This window comes from Vombatus ursinus, unplaced genomic scaffold (assembly GCF_900497805.2).
Source record: "Vombatus ursinus unplaced genomic scaffold, bare-nosed wombat genome assembly UNPS02014773.1, whole genome shotgun sequence".
NCBI lineage: Eukaryota > Metazoa > Chordata > Mammalia > Diprotodontia > Vombatidae > Vombatus > Vombatus ursinus.
The window spans coordinates 6,366,404-6,393,277 of record NW_020954551.1 but is presented as its reverse complement, the minus strand read 5'-3'; the positions used below and the strand labels follow the sequence as shown (position 1 = coordinate 6,393,277).

The window sequence follows — 26,874 nt, the reverse complement described above, 5'->3', positions numbered from 1 at the left end:
TCATCCATTTCACTTAGCTTGTCAGTTTTACTGGCATATAATAGGGCAAAATCACTCCTAATAATTGCTTTAGTTTCATCTTCATTGGGAATGCATTCACCCTTTTCATTTTTGATACTAGTAATTTGGTTTTCTTAATTTTTTAAAAAATAAAATCAACCAATAGTTTATCATTTTTTCACATTATCAATTCCTAGCTTTATTTATTAGTTCACTTTTTTAACTTTCAATTTTATTAATCTCTCCTTTGATTTTCAGAATTTCCATTTTGTTCTTTAATTGTGGATTTTAATTTTTCTTTTTCTAGTTTTATTTCTAAGTTGCATGCCCAATTCATTGATCTGCTCTTTCTCTCTTTTATTGACATATTGAGAGATATAAGTTTTATCCTAAGTATTGCTTTGGCTGCATCCCATAACGTGATCTCATTGTTGACATTCTCTTTTAATGAAATTATTGATTATTTCTATGACTTTTTCTTTGAGCTAGTCATTTTTGAGGATTAGATTATTTAGTTTACAATTAATTTTTTAATCTCTATCCTTCTACAACTCTTTATTAAATATAATTTGTTTCATTATGGTCCTAAAAGGGTATATTTAATATTTCTGTTTTTCTGCATTTGATTGTGAGATTTTTTTGTGCCCTAATAAATGGTCAGTTTTTGTGAATGTGTCATGTACAGCTGAACAAAGGTATACTCCTTTCTATTCCCATTCAATTTTCTCCAGAGGTCTATCATATCTAACTTTTCTGAGATTTTATTCATCTCCTTGACTTCTTTCTTATTTATTTTGTGGTTAGGTTGAGCTAGCTTTGAGAGCAGGAAGGTTGAGGTGCTCTGTTAGTATAGTTTTAGTCTATTTCCTACTGTAATTCATTTAACTTTTCCTTTAAGAATTTGAATGCTATGCATTTGGTGCATGTATGTTTAGTATTGATATTACTTCATTGTTCATGGTTCCTTTTAGCAAAATGCAGTTTCCCTGTTTATCCCTTTTAAGTAAGTCTATTTTTGCTTTTGCTTTGTCTGAGATGATGATTGACACCCTTGCCTTTTAAAAAAAAAAAACTTCATCTTAAGAATAATGGATTCTGCTCTAACTCTTAATTCTCTATGTGTGTCTCTTTCATATGTGTTTCTTGTAAACAACATATTGTTGGATTCTGGTTTCTAAGTCATTCTGCTATCTGCTTCTGGTTTGTAGGTGAGTTTATCCCATTCACATTGACATTCACATTCATAACTATTAATTGTACATTTCTCTCCATCCTGTTTTTTTTCTGTTTATCCCCCCCCTCTCTCTTTTTGTCCTTTTCCTCCTCTAAAGCTATTTTGCTTCTGACCACTGCCTTCTTTTTTTCTGCCCTCCCTTTTATCACCCCAATTTCCCTTATCCACTTTTGTTTTTTTTTGTTGTTTATTGATGTCTTATAAAATCATTAGCTTTTATTTACCCAATTCTAATTTTTAAGGAATTATTTTCTTCAGTGAGCTTTTGTACCTCTTTTTCCATTTGACCAAATCTGTTTTTAAGATGTTATTTTCTTCAGTATTTTTGGGCCCCTTTCACTAAGCTGTTTTTTTCATAATTTTCTTCCTTTGCTTCCATTTCTTTACTCGATTGTTCCTCCACCCCTCTTATTTGGTTTTGAAAATAATTTGTTAGCTCTTTCAAGAATTCTTGTTGGGCCTGTCTTTATTTCACATTTCTCTTTGAGGCATTGCTTTTAACTGTTTTGACTTCATTGTCTTCTGAGTTTTGTGTCTTGATCTTCTCTGTCATCACAATAATATTTTATGGTTAGGTTCTTTTTTTTGTTCATTCATTTTTGCCTCTATTTCTTGATTTTGAACTTTGTGTTAATGTTGGGATCCATTCCTGGCATATGGTGGGGAAAGGCACTATCTCAAGCTTCAGGCTTTTTTGCTCTGTTATTTTCATAGCTAGTTCTAGGAATTTGGAAGTTTTCAGTGCCTCCAGGGTAGTGTGATCTGGAGAGAGGTGTGGTCCCTGCCCTTCTGGTCTGTCCTGTGCTCCTTATGGAGGAAGGACCCTTATCCCTTAATATTTCAATTTTTTTTCCATAGAGAGGTCATTGATAAAAAGAAAGACCTGATATATATCACCCCATTTATAGCAGCTTTTTTGTGGTATCAAAGGAATAGAAACAAAGTCAAGGCTGATTGAGGAATGACTAAATAAACTCAGGTAGGTAAATGTGATGGATTACTACTATGTTGTAAGAAGTGATGAACATGCTACTTAGGTAAATGGATGCAAAGTAAAGTTAGTGGAGCCAAGAAAGACATATACAGAGTGACTTTGATAATGTAAGTGGAAAGAACAACCATGAAGTGATTTAAAAAAATGAATGTTGTGAACAATATAAAGAATAAACTTGGTCACAAAGTAGAGATATGAGGGAACATCTCTCTTCACTCCTTTGCAAAAGTGTGTGTATGTGTGTGTATGGTGGGGGGGGTGCTCTGTGCATGTGGAAGATTGCCTATATCAGCATTTTTTTAATGTGATCAGCTTTGCTGATCTTTTTGCCTCTTCCTCTTGTTCTTTTCTTTTTGAAAGATTCTTTGTTATAATATCAGAGTTCTTAAATGGTTTTTTTAGTCATAGACTCCTTTGCCAGTCTAATGAAGCCTGAAGACCCCTTCTTAGAATAATGTTTTGTGGTCAACATGTATAATTGAAGGAAATGCTAGATTTCAATTAGATGTTAATAAAAATTGAGATGATATGATCTTCTCATTCAAGCTCAGGCACCCCAGTAATTTATCTATTTTGGGGAATCTACAGATTCCGTGTTAAGAAAATCTGTTAAGACAGATGTCATTCTAGGTTGGGGAGAAAGAGGGATGGGGGAAGATATATCAATAAAATGTGTTGCTTTTTTTTTAAAGAGTCCCTTCCACAAACATCATCTTACCTTTGCTTGAAGTCTAGTTATGAGAGGAAACTCATGACCTTTTAAAGCTCTATAGTCTGTTTTTTTGGATAGCTTTTAATTTTTGGATATTTTAGGAAAAACCAAGGGTACACAAAGGCAAGAGTGTTACATTCTTATCTATGCTACCTGTGTCAAGAACGAGATGTGTAATTATATTACCATGGACCAAAAAGATGTTAATTGACCTACTGTCTTTAAATTCCTTGCACTTCAAAATCTTCCATGACTGAATTTTAATGTGCCTCATTGTTTAATGCATGCCAAGCATCCTTGTTTGAACTAACCAGGGAGCCCAAGGCAAATGATGTTCAGAAGGGTTTAACAAGCTTGGTTTTTTTTTTTTTTTTTAGCGGAGATGTGAATTGAAGTGACTGCTCATACTGGGGACATTTAGGGCTTTGACATAAATCTTCTCATTATAGAAGTTTGATGAGAAGTTATCCAGATTATATTCAGGAGTTGGGTTTTAAATGATGTAAACACACAGGTCTGTAGGTCTGAAGTTGAATGTCACCCAGTGAATGATGGAGGTACCCATAATGGTTATGAGTAGGTTGCAACAGCTTAGCACAAAACATTTCACAAGAGAAGTCATCACAAGAATGTCATCAGAAATGCATTACGAGGAAAGGAGGTGGTCCATTCTCATGTAGTGTCAACAAAGGACAATCAATAGACAACTTAAATGTTTAGTCATTGGTATTCGTTCAATGTCAAAACATCTGCATTAGGGGTTCTTAAGCTGGGGTTCTCCAACCCTCAAGAGATCCATGGATGGATTTCAGGAGTCCTGTGAACTTGATTAGGGAAAAAATACATCTTTATTTCAATATAATTCATTTCCTTTATAATCCAATGTGTTTTATTCATTAAAAAAAACATTATTCTGAGAAAAGGCTGATAGGATTACCCAGACTGCATAGAGTACCATACCACAAAAATGAGTAAAAACCCCTAGAAAGCAAATTGCGTCCTTTTGGAAGATTCACAGGTGGGCATAGTCAAGTGTCATGCAGGTTGAAAACAAGCATCATGAGCTATGATTGTTATCTATAATGCTGTGACCACAGGCCCATCAGTATTGACTGTTGATAAGTGGAAAGTGAGGTTAGGAGATGAAGTGTAAAAGAGGAGGTCTTTGACCAAATTGAGTAGAACTCATCCCAGTATTTAAGTATCCCAACCACCAGCTAGTTTGCTTTGGCATTTAGCAGCAGGCCTAGTCAGGAGGACCCACAAATAACAAACGACAGACTATCCCAATTTCAATGAATACAGAGAAGGAGAAAAAAATGTTGTAATAAACTGATGAGGTTGTGCCATGTTTGTATTTCTGCTCCAGGCAATCAACAGGTATTGTGTGAGTGCAAAATGGTTTGCCTCCTGGCAGAGAGAAAAGGACTGGAGAAATGTATCTCGGTTCTCTACTTTATCAGAAAGGAAGTAATCCTTTATAGCAGGCTCAAAAATAAAAACCCCAGGAGAAAAAAAGAAATTGGTCCTGCAAAAGAAGGAAATTCTAAACCAGTGGCGTAAAAGTTATAGGCTGCAAGGGGCAAAGATTGTGATGTAAGCCTGGAGGGCAAGAAGCACCTGTGAGCATTTGGAGTTTTAAAATTGACACACTTTTCTAAGCCCAGAAAATAGCTCTGGATTTTTAAAAATGGAGTATCTTCTTATTCTCCATGTCAGGTGAATGGTATTTCTTGAAATGATGTTATGAAGAAAGACTGAGTGGTATGTAAGCAGCATGTAGCTAACTTTCCCACACACTGTGAGATTTATCATTTTCCTTGGGAATGTATTTGGGATGTGATGAACTACCTCCCAAAATGAGCTCAATCTAAGGACCAGGTCCTTGCTCCTGGTGATGGAGGTGGGAACAAATAAATGACAATGCCAGAAGGAATCTGGAAACAATCTCTAGTGTTCATGACATTCCGAGCAGGACCCTGAAAGACTTAGGGGCACAGATTCTATTTTTATCATGTTGGTCAAGCACTATCCTTGGCCCTTTTCAGTTCAACATTTTTATCAGTAGCTTAAATGAAGATATAGACATCATGCTTATGAGATTTGCAAATGAAACAAACCTCATACAGCTGATTAGATGACAGGATCAGTATGCAAAGTAATCCTGACAGTAGTCTGAAGCTGACACGATGAAATTTAGGAGGCATAAATGTAAAGTCCAACACTTGGGTTCAAAAAAATCAGCTGAACAAGATAGGACGGCCAAGGTGTGACTAGAAAACCCGCTAAAGCCCAGTCATTTGCTTGTATCAAACAGATTTAAAAAAAATAATTCCTTTTCATTTGCCAAAAATTTAACAAATGTGTATTGAACTGAAGAGGTACACGTGATTTTCTGGGTCTCTCAGAGTCTTTATTTCTGAAGTCCCTGACTAGTACTATCTCAGCATTGTAGATAAAACCCTTCCACACAGTGATTTCTTACTAAGACCTTGGGAAAATAAAGCTGATTGGAAATGGGGAGGGAGGGGGTTTCTAGTCTAGAAAGATATGCCTATTGAGAAGTAGGTTAGGAATGGGGAAGAGAGAAGCAGACTTCCTTCCATGTTGGTCCTTGAGGTTGAGATGACATGGTGCCCTGGCACTTGGGACAAATGGAGAGGGCTCCATTGCTGATTGATTCAGGGGCTCAAGTCCTTATGTAATATATTCAGAGGGCCAAGTCAGTAACTAAGGAATGTGCTTTCCATATAAAGCTGTACCTGGTAGGATCAGGGAATCACAGAGCTAAAGTTAGAAAGGGAATTCAGCGGCCAAAGTGTCCAAGGCATGTGACGACACTGAGAAGTTAAGTGACTTGTCCAAGGTCATGCAGGTGGTTATGGTGGTCAGTGGTCCTCTGGGAGCAGGATTGGTGAAATGTTTTAATCTGTGCTTTACATGGCAGGCAGAGCCTTCTTCAATACCGATTTCAAGTTATTGAAAGTTTAATAAGCAGGAGATCCTTGGATTGTCATAGGCTCATGTAAGAATTCTCCTTCAGAGTGGTCAGCTTTCTAAAGGAGTTACATAATTTTAGAGTAGGAGAGGTAAATGGAAACCCTGTTATGGAGGATTTGAGATAACTGAAGGCTAAGGCATTTTTTCCAAATGCAATAAGGTGACACAGGAGATGTTTGAACAAGTGAGTGATGTGATTAAACCTGTGTTTTGGGTATATAAATTTGAGCAACTGTGTGGATTATGGATTGGGAAGTGGAGAAACTAGAAGCATGAAAATCAGTTGGGAGGTTATTTGCTATAGTCTAGGTAAAAGGGAATAATGATGATGATGATAATGATGATGACAGTCAGTATTTATATAGCAATTTTAAGCTTTGCAAAAAGCTTTAGATATAATAGCATCTGAGAGATAAGTGCTATTATTATTCACATCTTACAAATAGGGAAATTGAGGCTGAGATGTCAAATGATTTACTCATAGTCACTCAAATAGCAAATGTCTGTCTGAGACAAAATTCAAACCTATCTTCCTGACTCTAAGGCCAGAACTCTATTTACTATTTTCCATTCACTTAATCAATATCTGCCTCAGTTTCCCCATCTATAAAATGGGGATAATAATAGCACCTACCTCTCAGGGTTGCTGTGAGGAGCAAATGATATAATATTTTTAAAATGTTTTTACAAACTTTAAGGTGCTATATAAATGCTATCTAAATTCTACCAATTATTATTACTATTATTGTACCACTGTTATGATGATACTTCTGTATTCCAGTTCCAGAAGATGGAAACCTGTTTTATCTCTCTATGTTGAACCCTTGTTCTCTAGTATTACATCTCCTTTGTGTGTGGACCTTTGTCTCCTGCTTGCTGCCAGCCCCTCAACTGCCTCGTTTTTTCTCGCTCTTTACCTTTCTTCTTTATAAATTACTCATTTTACCTATTCGAGCTCCTTGATCTTAGGAGCCCCTTCTTTGAGTCTCCCTATTCCCCCCCTTCCATCCTCCCTCCATCCCCATGAGGAATTCCAAAGCTCTAGGACCTTGCTGAGTTTCTAATAACTAAGAAAGAGGCACCAAGGAGAGAAAGCTGTCTAATTATCACAAGTCAAGTTTTTCAAATGCAGTGTTTCTGATGTTCTTTTGTACACAGTTCACCATAAGATGTTTGCTGGGCATCACGGGGGCTCCGCCATATTGTCTGATGTTCCATGGCCTTGCAAATGGACTCCTTTGACTCTGGTATTCCCAGCTGTTTCCTGTATTCAGTGGGCTGGCTTCGCCCCTACGCAATTTGCCTCTTGAAAGGCTGGCCTGTTCTGCAAAGGTTTATTAATCTTGATTTAATGTATTCATATTAGAAAAATGTAACAACAAAAGAATAAAGCTTATGTAGGCAACACAAGTCCCCCTGGGTGTTCAATCTATATTACTCATAGCAATGCAAAGCAAAAATGGCAAGTTATATTAGCTAAGTTCAGAATACAAAAGGCAATATTAATTTCATAGGATGTGTAAAAAGATATGCAAATGTGAACAACTCCCAAGAAAACAGTGCAATATAATACTGCAGGCTTTGAAATTATGCAGTTTCATAAGCACTTGTTAGAAACATCACTTGCATAATATATATATATATTAAAAGCAAGTTGCTTTTCGTCATGCAGGCATTCTCAAGAGCAGTTTTCTTTTCCTAAGCTTTATGAACCTGGGGCAGGATGATTGGGGTTTGAAAAGCTGTAGATTTGCTTCCAAATGTCCACTTATTCTTTGTAAAACTGAGCTAGCTTCACACAATTATTCCACTTTGCTGTTTTCCAATTAAAAGCATAATCCATTTCCTATGATTTCATCCTATTTGGCTGAAGTCTGAAGTTCACGTATCTGAGGCTGAGTCTTCATCTAATTAACCACTTATGAAAGAGTGATTTGGGGATGATGGTGACTTAATTTCCCTCCTAAGTTTCCCTTGTCTCCCCCATTAGAATATAAGCTCTTTGAGGACAAGCTCTTTTTTGTCTTTGTAGACTCAATGTCTAACAAAGTACCTGGCACCTAATAGCTGCTTATTAAATACTTGTTGATTGATTGACTAGTGATTTGCAAACAACCCTGAAATTTCAAAACCAATATCCATCCCTACTCATTTAGACCTCTAAATGCTTGTGGGTCTCATTAATTTGAATAGTAAAATAAAAGGAGTAGGCTCCCTCCTAGAGTTACCTCTGATGTGTGAATCTTTTAGAGCCTCAGTTTCCTCACCTGTAAGATGAAGATAAGATTACTTATAGTCCTCACATCACAAGGTTGCTGTGAAAGTGTGATGAGATAGTAAGTATAAAGTGCTTTCTAAATCTTAAACTGCTATGTAAATGTCAACTCTTAATATCACCATCATCATCATCATCTCTTCCTTTATTATTGTTATTCATATCATCTTTTTGGATTTCAGATAGAATTCAGATAGAAATGGTCCTGAGACAAGTGGCTGTCTTGCTATTATTATTTTATTTTAATGTACTGCAGACTATTGCATAAGCAGCTGAAATAATTGGGTTTTTTTGTAATTGAATAAAAATCGTGGCATATAAGATCTTTCTCTTACTTTGCTGAGTTTCTTCAAACTCTCAAATTCTGTGATTCTGTGATCATTATCACCTCCCTCCAAGGCTGCTGTCAGTAAAGTAAGAAAGAAACGAGTTATTTTTCAACCTGCTTTACCATGTGCTTTCTGTATGGGGACTCTGTTTTCATTTGAGACCACAACTGAACATGGTAGCTAAATGGAAGAGGATATATGTTTCAAAGCTGGACTTCGTTTCAGTTGTGTCGAGACGGAATTTTTCAAAAGGAGGGGAAGAATGGTTAAGCCTTTTAGTGAATTGCAGAATCTCAGCACTAGAAGGGACCTTGGTGGCCGTCCAGACTAACTTGTACTTTATGAGGCTTGTAATCCGGCCTTGGCATGATGATGCCCAGGGAAGAAGACCACGCTGCTTTGGGAGAGCTCCAACCACAGTGAAGTTTTTCCTTACATTGAATCACGGTCTGATTTTTAGTCACTTCCACACATTGGGCCTGGTTATACTGTCTGAGGCCAAGGAGAATACATCTAAAGCCTCTTCCCCAAAGCATCTTTTTAGGGTCTTAAAGGCGGCTCCAATGTGTTCGCCTATGTTTTCTTTACACCATGTGAAGCAATTGGGCTTTCCTTTAGGTAAATCTGATATATGTTAATATAAGATGTTACAAAATAATTGAGCAAAGGCAGTGATAGTTTGCAATTATTATGATAATAATGATAATGATGATAGCATTTGTATAGTGTCTTGAGATTGGTAAACTGTTTTATAAATACTATTTCATTTGATCCTCACAACCCTGGGAAGCAGGTGTTATTATTATTCCCATTTTACAGGTGAGGAAACAGAGACAGAAAGACGTTGAATGACTTGCCCAGGGTCATGTGTCATAAATTGGATTGTGTCAGAAGCTGGATTTGAACTCAGGTCTTCCTGCCTCCAAACCCAGAGTTCTTATCCACTGTGCTTCCAATACAAACACGGTACCTCCTAATGTAGAAATTCACTAAAAGTTTAGTAGTTTAGGCTTAATTTGAAGATCACTGGAGTATAGAGGACAAGTGAACTGGGACCCTTAAAAATTAAACATGTTAAGTAAACTCTTTAAATGTAGAGGCAATTCTTTTTATTTGTCTTTGAATTTCTAATGCATAATCAATGCTTATTGATATATATATAATATGTGCACATATATAATATATTGCACATAGACACATGGATAAATATATAATATATGTATATATAGAGAGAGAACTTATTTAGTATATACTTTTATGTGTACCCATAGTGTTCTCCTCCCCACAGCAGAATATAAACTCCTTGAGAGCAGAAAGCAGTTTGCTGTATATTTTTGTATCCCCAGCACCCAGAAAATTGTGTTTGACACACAGTAGACTGTAAATTTTTGTGACATTAACTTTATTAGGAATTGAAGGTGCATCAGAAATAATTGTACAGTGTCTGCGAGTCCACCGTTCATCAGACAAGTAGGAACTCACCCAAGACCCTCCTTTTTATGCTTCTGTTGCAGAGTGAATTGTAGTTGAATTACCAAACTTCTCCATTTTCTGGTGACCACAGTGACTTTGGATATTCGCACTCCCAAGACTAGGTGAGTCTTCCTTTAAGAAAAATTCAAATTGATTCCCTGGTCCCAGCTATCTTCTGGAACTTGCTACATTATCCGCCCACTGGACAGCTACTCTCTGCTCTCTGGATGAAACTTGAATAATGAGGGGCAGGATTGGCATTTGCCATTCTTCCACACTCATCTGGCTTCATGCGCTCCATTCCCCCTGCAGATGAACGTATACTGCATTTGTGTAGACAGAGCGTGGTTGGCTGGTCTTGTTTGATGGAGAGGTAGGGCAGCTGCTTGAAGGAGATGTGCTCTGCCCTTGGTGCTGAATACCCTTTGATAGTAAGATCTGAAATGGAGCCTCATGGAACTTAGCGTGTGCTAATGTTTGACTGTTATCCCAGTATATCCCTTTTCAACCAGGTCTGTTACGTGGGAGGAATGACCAAATGCCAGCTTTTGCTGACTATCCATATCGCATACTGACTATAAAGTCAAGTGAGCTGGGTATGGTGGGGAACTCGGTCAGCTAGGGAAGTGGGAGGTTTTCAAGATGGATTTGTTTGATTTCAGTGTAACCATGCATTCCAAGGAAATAAGGGGAAGGGTTGGGATGCTTGGCTAGATGGGACCATGATTGGACAGCAGAGAGAAGGCTGGGCCATTCAGTGTTCATTTTACTTCCAAGGAGAGCGTCCTTCAGACAGGAAAGGGAAGAACAAAATGACTAACAGGGACTTGACCCCCGCAGTACACCTAGCAGCCAGCTTAGATGATCTCCATCCGTGGAAGGAAGAAAGCATTTATTTAGCACTATTTAGCTGGGTACCTTTGTGAATCTGGCACACGGTAAGTGCTAACATCGAACTTTTCCCCTTGTGGTGCGGTAGAAAGGGCACTGGGTTGGTACCAAAATTAGCTGGATTAAAATTTAGCTTTGGCCATTCAATTGTGTGCTCTCAGGCAAATTACATGATTTCTCTGGGCTCCTGTTTCCTTATCTGTAAGATGGAGAAATTGGACTAAGTCATTTTAAGTTCTCTTCCTACTCTAGATCTCTGATCCCATGAATCTGTGTTCTCCAGTAGAGTTAGAGAAATTGATTTAAAACAAGGAGAAATTTGCAAAGTAGGGAGCTGACCTAATCACTTTCGACTGGGAACAAATATTCAATGACTTGTCTATTGACAGAGATCACGGGATCATAAGATCATCAATCTGGACCTATAAGGGCCCTCAGAGGTCAATCTGTTCCAACACTTTCATCTTACAAATGAGGAAACGGAGGGCCAAAGAGATCAAAGTCACACATGACTCCTAGGGGGCAGAGTCAGGATTCGAATTCAAGTCCTGTGATTCTCAAGTTCGATGTACTCTTCTCTGTACTCACTTTAGAAAGTGGAAAATATCCAGGGCAGTTATTTCAACATATATTTGTTAAATACCTACTACATACAAATCAACTTAACTGGAATTTTTAAAGTGTCTACCATGTGCCGAGCATTGTTCTAGGCCTCAGGGATGCAGGCCTTACCCTCACGGAGCTTCAGTCTTCCTGAAGACTGACGTACCAAGGGAGGCACATGAACTTTTGATTTTCCTTTCAGCAAGTTCCCAGTTTAAAAAAAAATAATAATTTTTTCACTCTAATTTAAATATGTATTTTTTTTGCTTTTGAAAAGAATTCTGCAGCTTGAGATCATGCATTATTTCTCTTGATCTGAATCCATGGTGATATTTTTCTTAGGGCCATTGTTTGCATGTGTATTCATCTCAGAAACATTACTTGCTCCTACTTTGTGTTTCTCACCCCTATATTTGTAATGACACAATAATTATGGGAAATATCAGAGGATTTCAGGCATAAACAGTGGCTTTTCAAGTTCTTTTCATGAATATTGGATTCATTTTCTTATTAATATTAGCCCCTTGCCAAGACTTCTGAACGTTTGTGATTTATATAGCAAGTGTCCTGGGGAGGGAGGGTGGGGTGCTTGATTCAATCCTTTACGTGGCGTGAAGCCCACTGCTGGTAATCTATGACTATAAATGTCTTTTGACGCCCAATAGTGGGTTAGATGTTTGCTGGTCTGCTCCAGGTGAAGTAATACCATTTTCAATTTGAAGAATAAAATACCTGTAGCTTTCTGCCACTAGTCCTATATATTATTTAAATTTTTTTTCATTCCATGCATCTTATGATAAAAACGTCATCCCCCATCCTTTTTGATGATCTTAGAACCATGTACCTTTTAAGAGTTAGAAGAGTATCCAACACTCATCTGGTCCAAGCCATCCCTGAATAAGAATCTGTACCACCACACATGACAGAGGGTCATCCCTTTTTTAGAGACATCCAGTAAAAATGAGGCCGCTACCTACTCCAGTAACCCACTTTACTTTGAGACAGCTCTAAGGTTACAAAAGATTTCCTGACCTCCAAACTCCATTTACCTCTTCTGCTGATCATAGTTATCAAGTGAAATTAATGCTGGCATGTATCAGGAGTCTTAATGTCTATCTTTAGGCATGGTGCTTCACCTGATTGCAGTAGGTTTGACTTTTAATTCTCTCTTCTATCTTCCACTTGAGAGATGACAAGGAACATTGTGTAGAGAGCTGGCCATGCAACTGGAAAGAGCTGACTTCAGATTTTGTCTCTGACATGTACTAGCCAAGTGGTTATTTAAGCTGTTCTCACAAACACCATAGAGAAGAACTATCCAGTTGTATCATAGCACATTTCCCCACACCAAAACAATAAGGCATTTGGACGCCCTCTATTTGCCTCCTCCCCAAATTTTAGAAAACTAACCTTATATTACAAGAGGGCTATTAAATTATAACAGCAATAAAAAAAAATATGCTTTGTAGTCCTTATGTCACAGTGGAGGAAAATAGAGTTTCCAGGAGGAAGGCTGGACTTTGCTTGACCAAACCAAGAGGAGCATCCCAACATCCCATCATCCTTTACCCAAGAGAAATTGACGTGGAGGTAGCTTTATCCGGTAAGAGAGAAGCTCGTGGGACGATTCCCATAATGGCTTGTCTTCTGTCCCCCTCTGCCAACACTAGAGTTTTCTCCTGCCTCCCTCCTTTCAGTGGTGACTCTGGCCCTTTCCCAAGTACCAGCTTTCGTTGCCTTGTTGAGCAAGGGCATTCCCTCACTCTCCTTTATGTTTGATAAATGGAGGCGTCTAGCATTACCTGTGGACTAAACCAACCGAGGCATGTTTTTGTTTGTCTTAGAAGATCTTCCAGGAAAATGTGCATTCAGATTTAATTCAGAAGAATCACAGGCATGGATTAGTTTAGATTTATCCAAATAAAAACCGGTGACTCTGTGACCACAAGAATAAAGGGTCAACATAGGAGATAAGCAAACACGCTTAGGAGTCCTGGCAAAAGGCTATGGATTTTCCTTTTTCAAAATTGAAAATGCTAGGGCCAGCTAGGTGGCCCAGTGGATAGAGCACCGGCCCTGGATTTAGGAGGACCTGAGTTCAAATCTGGCCTCAGACACATAACAGTTACTGTAGCTGTGTGACCCTGGGCAAGTCACTTAAACCCATTGCCTAGCAAAAAACAAACAAACAAACAAACAAATGAAACAAAACAAAATTGAAAATGCTATCACTGCTTTTAGGATGGATCAGTAAGAACTTGGTGCACGTGTACTGGGAACCAAAAACTCATTATTGGTATCCATAAAGAGGGAGGGGGGCACGCTGGTGTAGCACAGGCTGAGTCTGGAGTCCAAGGCTTCAGCTTCAAATCTCAGCTTGACTACATGCTCCCTTGGGGAAGTCAAACAATGCCCAGGGCTTCTGGGGTCTCTCTCTCCTTCTCTCTCTCCTTCCCCTCCATTGTTTCTCTTTCTCTCTCTCTCTCTCTCTCTCTCTCTCTCTCTCTCTCTCCCTCTCTCCCCCCCCTCTCTTATTCTCTTTCACAATTGGGGTTAAGTGACTTGTCCAGGGTCACACAGCTAGTCAGTATCTGGTGCTCTATCTGCTATGCCACCTAGCGACCCTTGGAACCTCTCGTAAAATGAGGGGTTGAGCCAGATGACCCCTTTGTGGTCTTGATTTCTGGAAGGAGCCCGGTGCGAGGCAGTGTTGGCTTTGGGGTCAGGGGACCTGAACTCAAAGCTTGGCTCTGCAGCCTCAGGGATTCTTCTGACCTTTCTCAGCCTTACATTTTTTAATAGCTGCAAGGGGTGTGATGGACAGAGCACTGGCCTTGTAGTCAGGAAGACCTGAATTCGAATCTGGCCTCAGATACTTACTAGCTACGTGATGTTGGGCAAGTCACTAAATCTCTGTCTGCTTTAGGTTCCTCATGTGTAAAATTGGGGTAACAATAATAGCATCTACCTTCCAGGGTCCTTGTGAGAATAAAGTGAGATAATATTTTTCAAGTGTTCTGCAAACCATTGAGTGCTACAGAAATGCTAGCTATAAAAATAATGATAATAATGATAATTATTATGATCATTAACTATAAAATGAGGGGGTTGGTCCAGATAGCCTCAAAAGCTCCTTTAAATTTCTGGTACTTTCTCAATGGGTGACCATGGACAAGTTATTTCATTTCTTCAAGGCTGTTTCTTTGGTTTGAAAATGGGTATAATAATACCTTTAGTGCCTACCTACCTCACAGGGTTATTGCAATATGGCAAGTATTTTAAAATCTTTTTAAAAACTCCACTTCTCTTATATGTTAGAGCTGGAAAGAAATAGAGGAAAAGGAAAGGGATAAACATGTTTATAGTACCTACTATGTGCCAGTAACTGTGTAAAACACTTTCTGATCTTCACAACAACCCTGAGAGGTAGGTATTATTAGTGTCCTCATTTTACAGATGATGAAACTGAGACAGAGGTTAAATGACTTGCCCAGGGTCCCACAGCTACTGGGAATTTGAATTTAATTTTTCCTGATTCCAGGCCCAGTACTGTGTACACTGTGGTATCAGCAGCCTCTGTTCTTAGAGAGAGCATCTCATCCAATATACTCATTTCATAGATGAGAAAACTGAGGCCCAGAGCAGCTAGTGACCTGCCCAAGTGAAATATAGCACATTTTTGTTAACTGAAATAATTTAATTTTATTAAAATTTTTAAAACAGCAGCAGCAGCAACAAAATTTCACCTCCTTTGCAGATCTGGATGGAGAATGCTGCTCACCCTGTCATACCTCATGGATGCCCTGTGTAGTTTTGCTAAAATACTTCTTCCCTCCTTTATTTTTGAATTTTTGTCACATGGTATGACTCTGAGTGTACATATGTGTAATCATGTGTACATTTGTATATATGTGTCTATATGTATCTGTAAGTGCATATTTGTATACATGTGTATGTATATACAAACATATATGCATTGCACATATATATATACATATACATGCATACACATACATGTCTGTGATCTGTATTGTTTCTCATGATAGAAAGTAAGCTCCTTAAGAACAGGGGCCATTTTTGTTTCTGTCAATGCAATGGGGAGTAGCAAAGCCCAGTCTTCGTAACCTGGAAGCCATGGGACTGAGTGTTATGTCCAGCTGTGTAATTCCTCAGGCCAAGCCACTTAACCTCCCAATGGATTAGGCGGGTCTCTAAAACCTTTAGTTGCAGAAAAGCTGCTGGTCTCCTTCAGCAGTGGGCGGTTCCTTCACTAATAGCAGTGCAGATTCTCTCACCATCCCTATCCATTGTAACACTAATGTGCCTTGTAGTAGATGTTAATAGATGTTTGTTCCCTGAGAGCAGGAACTGGTTTTTTTTTTTCTTTCTTTGTATTTCCGGAGTTGAGCATAGGGGCACATGGAAGACTCTTCATATCAGATAGTTTGATGGTAGGCAAGTCATTTAACATCTCAGTGTTCTAGACAACTCTCTTAAGCTACCGGTCTCACAAAGAGTGCTAACCAGTCTTGTTAGAGGGAGTTTATTCATTTGGAAGTTTCCTATGGCAATTATCTTCCTTATCATCTTCCCAATTATCATCCTTATCATCTCTTAACCAATGTGTACCTCACTTTCTTCATCTTTAAAATGGTGCAGGGGGAGGGGTGGAGATGGGGTGGGTGGAAAAGACTCCATGCTTTCTAAAATATCTTGAAATCCAGATTCCTGTTATCCCTCACCATTCTATCCACATTACCTAGCACATTTGTTGTTGTTCAATCATTTTGGTTGTGTCTGACTCTTTGTGACGCTATTTGGGGTTTTCTTGGGAAAGATATTGGAGTGGTTTGCCATTTCCTTCTCCAGCTTGGAGGAAACTGAGGCAAACAAGGTGAAGTGACTTGTCCAGGGTCACACAGCTAGTAAGTATCTGAGGCCAGATTTGAACTCACAAGAGGAGTCTTCCTGATTCCACGCCTGGCACTCTATCCACTGTGCCACCTGGCTGCCCATACCTAGTACGTAGTAGGCACTTAACAGATGCTTTTTGATTGATTGATTGTTGAGTAAATGAACACAGCCATACAATACAGACGGCCCCATGGACCTGGCTCAGAGCTGAAATTTACGAGGAAGGTTTAAAGTATTTTAAACTGCAAAGCCCTCTCTGAAATGGGAAGTAAAAGCAATGGGCAAGTCCTATTTCTTATCCTATTAGCGTATTATAATATCACTGTTGAGCATTTTAAATAGCACTTTTCTGCTTCAGAGAACTTTACAGCCATCCATCAATTAATCTTCATGGTACTCTAGCGGGGTCAATAAATATTAATTTCATCATTAATAATGGGGAGCATTATTGGGACCCAGTGTCTGCTGAAAGAATCCAAGAGACAGCCTTGAGGATTCTGGGCTTCTTGGTGCACAGGCTCCAGGCAGAGAAGCAATTTAGAAGTCCTGGGGAAAACTGTCCTTTTGTGCAAAGAACCCAGGAGATAGCAGAGGGGCGACTGGAAGGGCAGAAGCCAGAGAGTAGATCCATGACTCCTAAGGGCAGCTCTGTGTATGCTCATCTGCAAAGTCATTATTAAATATTCCTCAGCAGGATGGTAAAGAACTTGCCCAACCCAAGATGTGTTTGTATGCCAAGAGCCCTAGGTGGTTCCTAGAAAAATGTGCAGGCACATTGCACTTTTTTTTCCTTCTCTCTGGGAAAAGTATCTTGAGGGCAAAATTCTATCCTATGTAAATGTGAGTCATCCATTCCAACGGCACTACCCTTGTTCTTTCTAAACCTAATGAGGAAAGAGGTTGATATATTTTTTCCACCCCACCCATTCCAAGAATGAAAAAAAAAGGATTCACATGTATCTAGACTTTTCCAAATATTGAGAGACCTTGAGGCAAAACACTGAGAACAAAAATGTAAGAAATGTAGGCATGTGGCAAGAGCACCCTTACTTAGAAAAGTGAACAATAAATTATCTTTTACTTTTGAAGGATGGAACAATTGTAGCATTTTTGCGGATAATCTCTGAGGCAAAACTGCCTAGGACTTGGGTGAATTCTTGCTGGTCCTTGCTGGTGTTACTGCTCTATAATTCACAGATTCCTGAAAGGAGTTAAACAATTTTAGAACCTTCATAAATTTTATTATTATTTCCTGAGATGGATTACACTCACTGTCTGGGTGATCATTAAGGCAGTGTTCTCTTCCAATCTCTCAGAGTTTGGGTTTGCCTCCCCAAATAGCCGCTCCCCATTTTTATGCCTCTGAAAGGAAAGTTGGTTATTGGCTCCAGTGATCAAAGTACAGGAGGAGGAAAACTTGGACTGTTTTTGAGCAATACCTCACAGTTCTCGAAGGAAGACTTCAGACAAAGTTGTTTTTTCCTTCCTTCCTTCCTTCCTTCCTTCCTTCCTTCCTTCCTTCCTTCCTTCATTCCTTCCTTCCTTCCTTTCTTTCCTTCCTTTTTGTTTCTCTCTCTCTTTCTTTTTGGCTGAGGGGGAGGGACAGAGACAGAGAGACAAAGAAAGAGACAGAAACATAGAGACAGAGAGAGAAGGGAAAGGGAAGGGATGGGGGGGAGAGAGGGGGAGAGAATAGGGGAGAGAGACAGAGAGAAGAAAGGGAGAGACAGAGACAGAGAAATGGAGGAGAGGAAGGGAGAGGAGGGGAGAAGGGAGAGAGATACAGAGACAGAGAGAAGGGGAGAGGAGAGAACAGAGATAGAGAGGTGAAGGGAGAAGGCAGAAAGGAGAGAGAGAGAGAGAGAGATCAATCCAAACCTGTGATCTATCTATGTAGACTATACTTCTAACTGCCCTAATGATGATAAAGTTCTTAGGAATTACATAGAAATTACTTCCTATATAGGAGTGTAAATTTAACTTTATTGAGTTCCTTATGATTTTTCTTTTCATGTTTATCTTATTATGCTTCTCTTGAGTCCTATTTGATTATCAGATTTTTTTAGCTCTTGTTTTTTTTTTTTTCATTAGGAATGCTTGAAAGTCCTCTATTTCATTAAATCTTCATTTTTCTCCCTGAAGGATTATACCCAGTTTTACTGGGTAGGTTATTCTTGGTTGTGATGCTAGCTGCTTTGTTTTCTGGAATGTCATAATCCAAGCTCTCCACTCCTTTACTGTGGAAGCTGCTAAATCTTATGTGACCCTGACTATGGCTCCATGATATTTGAATTATTTTTTCTGGCCCCTTGCAGTATTTTTTCCTTGACCTGGGAGACCTGGAATTTGGCTATAATATTCCTATGGGTTTTCATTTTGGAATCTCTTTTAGGAGATGATTGGTGGATTCTTTCCATGTCTGTTTTACCTTCTGGATCTGAGATATCAATGCAGTTTTCCTTGATAATTTCTTAAAATATGAGGTCTAGGCTCTTTTCTTGATCATGGCTTTCAGATAATCCAAAAATTCTTAAATTGTCTTTCCTTGATCTATTTTCCAGGTCAGTTGTTTTCCAATGAGATATTTAATATTTTCTTCTATTTTTTCATTCTTTTGACTTTCTTTGATTGTTTATTGATATCTCATGGAGTCATTAGCTTCCAGTTGTCCAATTCTACTTTTTTTTAAGAGTTCTTTTCTTAGTGAATTTTTGTGCCTCTGTTACAATTAGGGTAATTGTTTTTCAAGATGTTATTTTCTTCAGTATTTTTGTGCTTTTTTTTAACCAAACTATTTATTCTATTTTCATAATTTTCTTTCTTAACTCTCATTTCTTTTCCTAATTTTCCCCTACCACTCATATTGCTTTCTTTAACTCTTGTAGGAATACTTGTTGGGTTTGTGTCCAATTAGAATTTCTCTTTGAAGCTTTGGTTGTAGCTGCTTTCACACTGTTGTCTTCTTCTGAGTTTGTGTCTTGGTCTTCCCTCTCACCACAGTAGATTTTTATGGTCAAGTTCTTTTTCTTTCCCCCGGCCAATTTCTTGACCTTGAATTTTATGTTAAAGTTGGTCTCTGCTCACCCCGAGGTGGGGAGGCACTGTCCCACGCTTCGGGCTTTTTTGTGATGCTGTTTTCAGAGCTGGTTCTAGGGATCTGCAAGTTTTTGGTACTTCCAAAGTGGTGTGATCCAGGGAGAGGTATGGTCATTGTTCTCCTGGTCTGTGCTCTGGTCTTTACCCAGAAAGTGTCCCTGCTGTCCTGCAGCTATGAGCACTAGCACTCCTCTTGGCCCTATAACTATGACCAGGGCCCTAGCACTTGTCTCCACCTTGGAACTATGAACTGTCTCTGGGCTGAGAGTCCCTGAAACTGCTGCTGCTGCTTTCTTGGTCACCTCTAAGACCTGCCACTGGTGGTGGTACTACTGCTGTTGTGGATACTCCAAGCTGGCCCCCATCCCAGTGTCATAGACCCCTCCTGCTGACCTCCTAAGTTTCTTAGGCTAGAAAAAACAACTCAACTGATCTTTTGTTGACTTTGCCACTCCAAAAATCAATTTGAGATGTTTTTTTTTATGTTGTTTGAAGGGGAATGTTGGGAGAGTTCAGCTGGGTTGCTGCTATATTCTGCCATTTTGGCTCTGCCCCCACTACTCACTACTTTGTCTGGCAGTCCATTCCATTTTTGAACAAACCCAATTGTTAGGAAGTTTTTCCTTCAATGTATTTCTCTTTCTTCTCTCTAACTTTCACTCATTTCATCCTAGCGATGTTTTCTCTGGCCAAGTCAAAAAAAAAAAGAATTTTCTCTTCTGAATGATGGCCTTTCAGGTATTTGACAATGGCAAAATAGCCCTTATGTCTCTTCCCTCCTAAATTCTCCTCTGAGATTGACACTCGAATTCCTTCAACAGATTTGCATGTGTTTTGTCATCTCTTACCCACCTCTGGATATAGTCCAGCTTGTCAGTGTGGTGTCTACAGCTGAGTGTGATACCGCAGACATGGTATGAACAGGGCAAAGGAGAGAAGAATGATCACCTCCCTCGCTGGGAACACTTTGCCTCTCTACTGCAGTCTAAATTAAAATAATCCTCTTGGCTGCCACATCACAATATTGACTCATATTGAATCTGCCATGAATATTAAGCTGTAAGTATTCAAGGTGCCATACATGAGGAATTTGAATCCAAGATCAAAGAGAGAGGACACATGTTGATATGACAACATCATGGTAGATGGATTATGATGGACTGTTTCCAGATATACCTACCATTTACCACATATCCTTGAGAGAGAAAAGAAAAGGGCAAGTTTAATAATAAAAAGAGGGAGTCATATGTCAACCTTTTGACTTCTATGAGAAACACTGGACCTTTGTTTAAAAGCTCAGGTTGTATGATGTGATGGACCAAGAAATTCTCTGGACTTTCCAGTGCATATTTAGCCAGTGATGCTTGACCTCTAGGCAGATTTGCTGAAATACTATCAGGCTCTTCTTCCTGCCCCCAGTCTCTGCATAGGGCTTCTTGGATTGTGTCAGTACCCATGATTAAACATGATGGTGAGTCAATGCCAGGCGAGTTAGTGATGTGTGAATTTTTTTTTTTCCCAATTAGGGTGTAACAGTACTTAGATTTCCTCATCTAATTTTTTTTTTGTCAAATCAGAAATGAAATGCTGTAAGGTGTTCCTAATTGGAATGAGGGTCCTTAGCAGTCTCCCCAAATGCATGAAACCATTCAGAAAGCTGATGATGGCTTGATGGGCCTTTGAATTTTTATGGGATGTTTTTATGCATATCATAAGATTAGTGGTCCCGAGCTTTTCTTTGAGCATAATAGGTAGGAATGACTGTTTGATTGTCTCTGGTAGGAGAGACTGTTAAATCCTATTTGCAAATCAATTTCAAAGAGATTTGATTTGAGGAGGTAACAGGGGAATTCAACTCTGTCTGAAAAGGTTCGGTTGAAATTCATTGCCAGGCCCTTGACTGAGACCATTTGCCAGCCATTCAGAAACAGGGCTCCACAAAGAAAGCCAATTGTCAGTGAAGCCTAGCCATGATTTGATTTGAAAAGCTCTCATTTATCCCTGGAATAAAGGAGCCTCTAATTGTAGGAGGAAGGAAGAGCTTTCTGGAGCTCAAGGCCTCTCATTGGCTGGTACCCAGTGTGGGTATTAAATGAGAAATGAACAAGTGAAAAGAGAATAAAAAGTGACAAGGATACTACAATAAGTTGAATGCATGGCCATGGAAGGAAATACATCAGGGGGAAGGAAAGCTCTAGCTAGTGCCTCCATTGGGATGCCTTTGAAGGAATCCCAAGGCTGTTTTTGGCCATGCAGCTGATGGTTAGAGGTTTCATAGGGATGGCTTTGTGGGTGGTGATGAAATTATTTTCAAAATTGGAGAAGACGTCTTATAATCCCAAAGAACAAGATATCTGAGAGAAGAGAAAATGATGCTTTCTCAGACCCTTGTCCTCAAGAATCTCACTGCTACTGGTACCTTTAATGTTTACATGAACCCAGCCTCTCTTTCCTTATAGCTTGTTCCATATGTAGTGGTATGAAGAGCTAGCATGTATGCAGTGCATTAAAATTACAAAGTGCCTTACATCAATAATCTCATTTGATCCTCACAACAACCTTGTGCTGTTATCATCTCCATTTTACAGATGAGGAAACTGAAGCTTGGAGGTGTGATGACTTGCCCAAGATGATGAGGAAGAAGATGATGATGATAGTAATATGGTGGTGATGATGACAGCTAGCATTTATATAGTGCTTACTGTGTACAAGGCACTGTGAAAAGCACTTTATAATTATTATATCATATGGCTAGTAAATATCTAAGGCAAGATTTGAATTCAAGTCTTCCCAATTCTGTGTCTAGCACTCTGTTTACTGTGGTACTTGTATGAACACTGGATCTGGAAACAGAAGACCTAGGTTCAAATCCTGGATCTGCTTCTTTTTTTCTTTTTCTTTTTTTTTTAACCATTGTAACCTTGGGCATTGAGTTCAAATACCACCTCTGCAGCTTATGACCTGTGTAATGATGGACATGCCACTTAACCTCTAAGTCTTAAGACAGTTGCCTCATTTGTAAAATGAGGGGTTTGGACCAAAAGGCCACCAAGACACCTTCCAACTGTAAATCTTTGTTTTTATGGCCAGAGATGCTATCAGTAATTTTCCCAAAAAGGCCCGTAGTTACATGGCTAGTAAGTGTTAGAGCTAGGGCCCCAGACTCCAAATCTAGAGTGCCTTCTACTGCACCACACTACCTCACTCTGAGCAGTTTCCTTTCCATCACCATCTGTCTGAATCCTACCTTCCTTTTAAGACCGAGATCTAATCTCACCATTTTCAAAAAGTTGCCATGGACACACAGAATGCATGGAGATCTTGCCTAACTTTGAACTCCAGTGTCACCTATGGTTTCTACCATTCATTGGGCATTTGTTGGATTATCTTTTTTAAAGGTACATGATGCACCTCCCAACATGCCTTATATCTTACTTGATGGCAGGGACCATGGCCAAATTCTCTTTGTCCATCCCTGCAGTATCTATCACAGTGCACCCTTACATAGGGGCTTAATAATATTTCATAGAATCTCGGGACTGAAAAGGAGCTCATAGCCATCTATCTCAGTATCAGAATCCTCTTTATAACATACCAGACTAGTAGTTATACAGCCTTTCTTTGAAGACTTCCATTGAGGGAGAGCCTACTGTCTCCCAAGCTTTACTCATTCTTCTTTTGCATGAGCTCTCATTGTTAGGAAGTTATATTTTTCATTTTTCTTGACATCAGGTCTAATTCTGTGTCTCTTCAAAATCCATTCATTTATTGCTCTTAGTTTTGCCCCGGAGGCCAACCAAAACAAATAATATTTTTCATTCCCAAGTCCTTCATCGTTGAATAATTAACATCTTATGTTCCTTTTAAATGAAAATATTGTTTTGAACCAAATTTATTGGATAGAATTGTGGGGAAAGGGTTCATGAGGAGGTTTAACCATTTTATCAAATTTTGTTTTCATTTTGTTTTATTGCTGCTTTATAAATACCAAAGTCATTTCCCAGTATACCACTTTTCCACTGGCTTTCTTGTAAAAAAGAGAAATCTTTCAATAAAATTAACTTAGCAAGCCATTGAATCTCACAACATGTGTACCATTTGGTATATATCATTCTCTCATGTGTCTGCAGAGAAGAGGGTAGTGTATTTCACCAGCTGTTTTCTGGGAATGAAACTGGTCATTGCAAATAATCTATCAAATCACCTTTTAGGCTTTTAAAATTTTCCACCATTATAGTTCTTGACTGCATCATTCTCCTGGTCCCACTTTCTTTGCTCTGTATCAGTTCAAACAAATCTTCTCAGATTTCTCTGAGTTTTTCATATTTATAATTTCTTATGGTACAATAATATTACATTAATCCGTGTAGCATAGTTTGGTTAGCCATCCTCCAATCTTTGCATTTCTTCTTTGTTTCCAGTTTTGTTTGTTTTGCAACACTCCTGCTTTATGGTTGTTGATTGTACTACTTCCTTTGAAAACTTGTCCTATCTTGATCACTTATCTATTGGGGAGTAGCTCTTGGTTTAATATACCCATGTCAATTTGAATGACAAATGTCATCTTTTAATTAAATTAGTTTAACCTGTGTATCTTTTTAATTAATCTTTTCTTGATGCTTTTTTGTTTTATATCACAGGCATTTCAAATACCTCTCCCTTGTTTTACTCTTATAAGGTTGTGCTTCACCGCCACTCAGTTCGTCCTATGTTTCGCCCAGCTCACTGGCTCCACTGTGCCTCCTGAAATGGACGTGCCAGTGGTTGGAAGTTGATAATGGGTTGGAAATCTGAAACAGCCAGAAAGTAGCCAGATGGAGGCGTCAGGAGTCTCATCTTCTTGCTACCTTTTGCTGTTCCTTGGTCCTCTATTTCTCTGTCCTGCAACGTAGTCTTCTACCTCTCTGAGGATTTCTTAGAAATATTTTCAGGGCTCCTAGGATTCTTCTTCTTGTGTTCTTCATCACATGTCTGCACAGAGGCGGCGGAAACAGACATCTTGCCTTTCCGTCTCTTGGGGTTTACTTTTAACTATGTTGTACTCTGTAGTGTATACTAGTCTCCATTTAATTACTTCTTAACTTGTCTTAATAATAATTTGATCCTTCAGAAGGTAAATAAATGAAGGAGTTTCTATTTGATCCTAAAATTAATTGGGAGCCAATGGAGTTTATTGATTAGGAGAGTGACATGATTTGACCTATACTTAAGGAAAGTCAGTTTGACAGCTTCATGGAGGATGCTATTAGAGTGTTGAGAGATCTGAGGCAAGGAGACCAGTCAGGAGGCCACTGCAAAGTCAAGGTGAGAGGTGAACTAAGGGTGTGGCCGTGTGAACAGAGAGAAGGAGATATTATAGAAATTAAAAAAAAACAAGATTAGGCAATTTGTTGGATCTGTGGAATGAAGACTCAGGGATAATGCTGAGGTAACAACACTGGGAGACTGGAAGGATAGGTGTGCCATTGGATAAAATAGGGAAGTTCATTAATGGGAGAGTTGTGGGGGAAAGGTAATGTTTGAGACATCAGTGTGAAATATCTCTGGAACAGAATTTCTTAACCCCTTTTGTAGTCTGATGAAGCCTATGGACCCCTTCTCAGGATAATGTATTTCAATATAGAGAATATAAAAGATTACAAAGGAAAACAATTATATTGGACTGCAGTTATCAAAATACTAAAACAACAACAACAACAAGTACAACAACTACAACAAAGATGTTCATTGTCCTTACCTTAAGAACCCTTGGTCTAGACCACATGGCTTCTAGTGTCCAATTTGGCAATTTGACTGACAGTCAGGAGAGAGGCTTGAGCTCGAGATAAAGATCTGTGAGTTATTTATGCAGAGATGATAATTAAAGCCATGGGAACTAATGAGCTGGTAGATGTTATTGCTGAACCACCATCAGTGATATCTGAAAGACTGTGGAAAAGGGAAAATGTTACCCTAGGACTTGAGAAGGGTAAATGTCCCAATTTATGATAAAGGAAAAGACAATAAACAAATGTAGACCAATGAGTTTGACTTCAATTCCTTGGAAAGTTCTAGAATAGATCATTAAAGAGATAATGAGTGACCATGTGTTTACAAAGAGCCTCTTTGACTTCATCAGGATCAGATGATGCTAGATTAATCTTATTTCATTTTTGCAACAAAATAGGATGGTATTAAGCTAAAGGGTATACAGAGGAGGTCAACCAGACTAATGAAAGACCTTGAGTCTGTTCTATATGAGAAGTGGCCAGAGTAACTGGAGATGGTTAACTTTGGGAGACGGAATAGTTCAGAGATTTGAAGAACTGTCATGAGGAGGAGGGAGTAGATGAGAACCATTTGGCCCCTAAGGGCAGAACTAGGAACAAGGAATAGAAGTTGAAGAGAAGCAAATTTAGGTTCCATATGAGGGAAAACTTCCTAATAACTAAAGCCATCCAAAAGTCAACAAGTCAAGTCAAAAAGCATTTATTAAGTGCCTACTATGTACCAGGCATTTTAGAGTGGGCTACCTTGGTAGGTAGTTAGTTCTGCCTCATTGGAGATTTTCAGTCAGAAGCTGTATGACCACGTGTTAGTCATGTTATAGTAAAGATTTTTTCTTTGGCATTAATGTTATTTGTTGTTATTACTTATGTTATATGTTATTTGTTGAGTTCCTTCTGGCTCCAAAAATTCTGTCATATTGATTGGTTGATTATCCAGGCTTGTGATTTCACTGGTATAGAGAAATGTTCATTGAGGAAATTTCCTCAACTATCTCTGCACTCTATAATTTTAGAGTCATTTGGGAGCATCTACAAGTTTAATGACTTGTCCAAAGTCACACAACCTACATGACGCAGAGGTGGGGCATGAAGTCTCTTGACTCCAAGCTTGGCTCTCTGTCCACTACGCAAAGCTGCCTCATGCCAGTCAGTCACTAAACATTTATTAAGCCTCTACTCTGTTCTAGGAACTATGTTCATGAGCATCCTTGGGACCATTTTTAAATTAGGAAATCCTCCAGGACTCCTGCCCTCTTCAATAATCTTCTGAACATCCAGAACACTAGAAAACACTCAATAAATATTCTTTTATGATACTCTCTTAGGAAGATCAGTTGTATTTGCCTTTTACTTTATTTTTTACTTCAAAAGAAACATTTTCTAAACATTTTAAGGATCTTTTTTGCCATGTTCAATTCAACATGGTTGAAGGGTATTGGGGTTGTATTCACAGGAGGCAGCCATTGATTCATGACTTTGACATTGACCAGGTGTATGAACATGGCCAAATTCATGAGCTCTCTGACCCTCAGTTTCCTCAGCAGTCAAATGAGGATAATAATAACCTTGAAGACAGAAGCTGATA

The 26,874-nt window shown here is 38.8% G+C and overlaps 1 protein-coding gene across 1 annotated transcript in view; it reads left to right on the top strand.

Moving 5' to 3' along the window:
* The window catches only part of FHIT (fragile histidine triad), a 1,585,586-nt gene that overhangs the window by 245,225 nt on the left and 1,313,487 nt on the right, over nucleotides 1–26,874 (top strand). The window contains 1 exon segment of the mRNA XM_027863677.1: nucleotides 10,059–10,139. The gene's annotated coding sequence lies outside the window, so the exon portion shown is untranslated.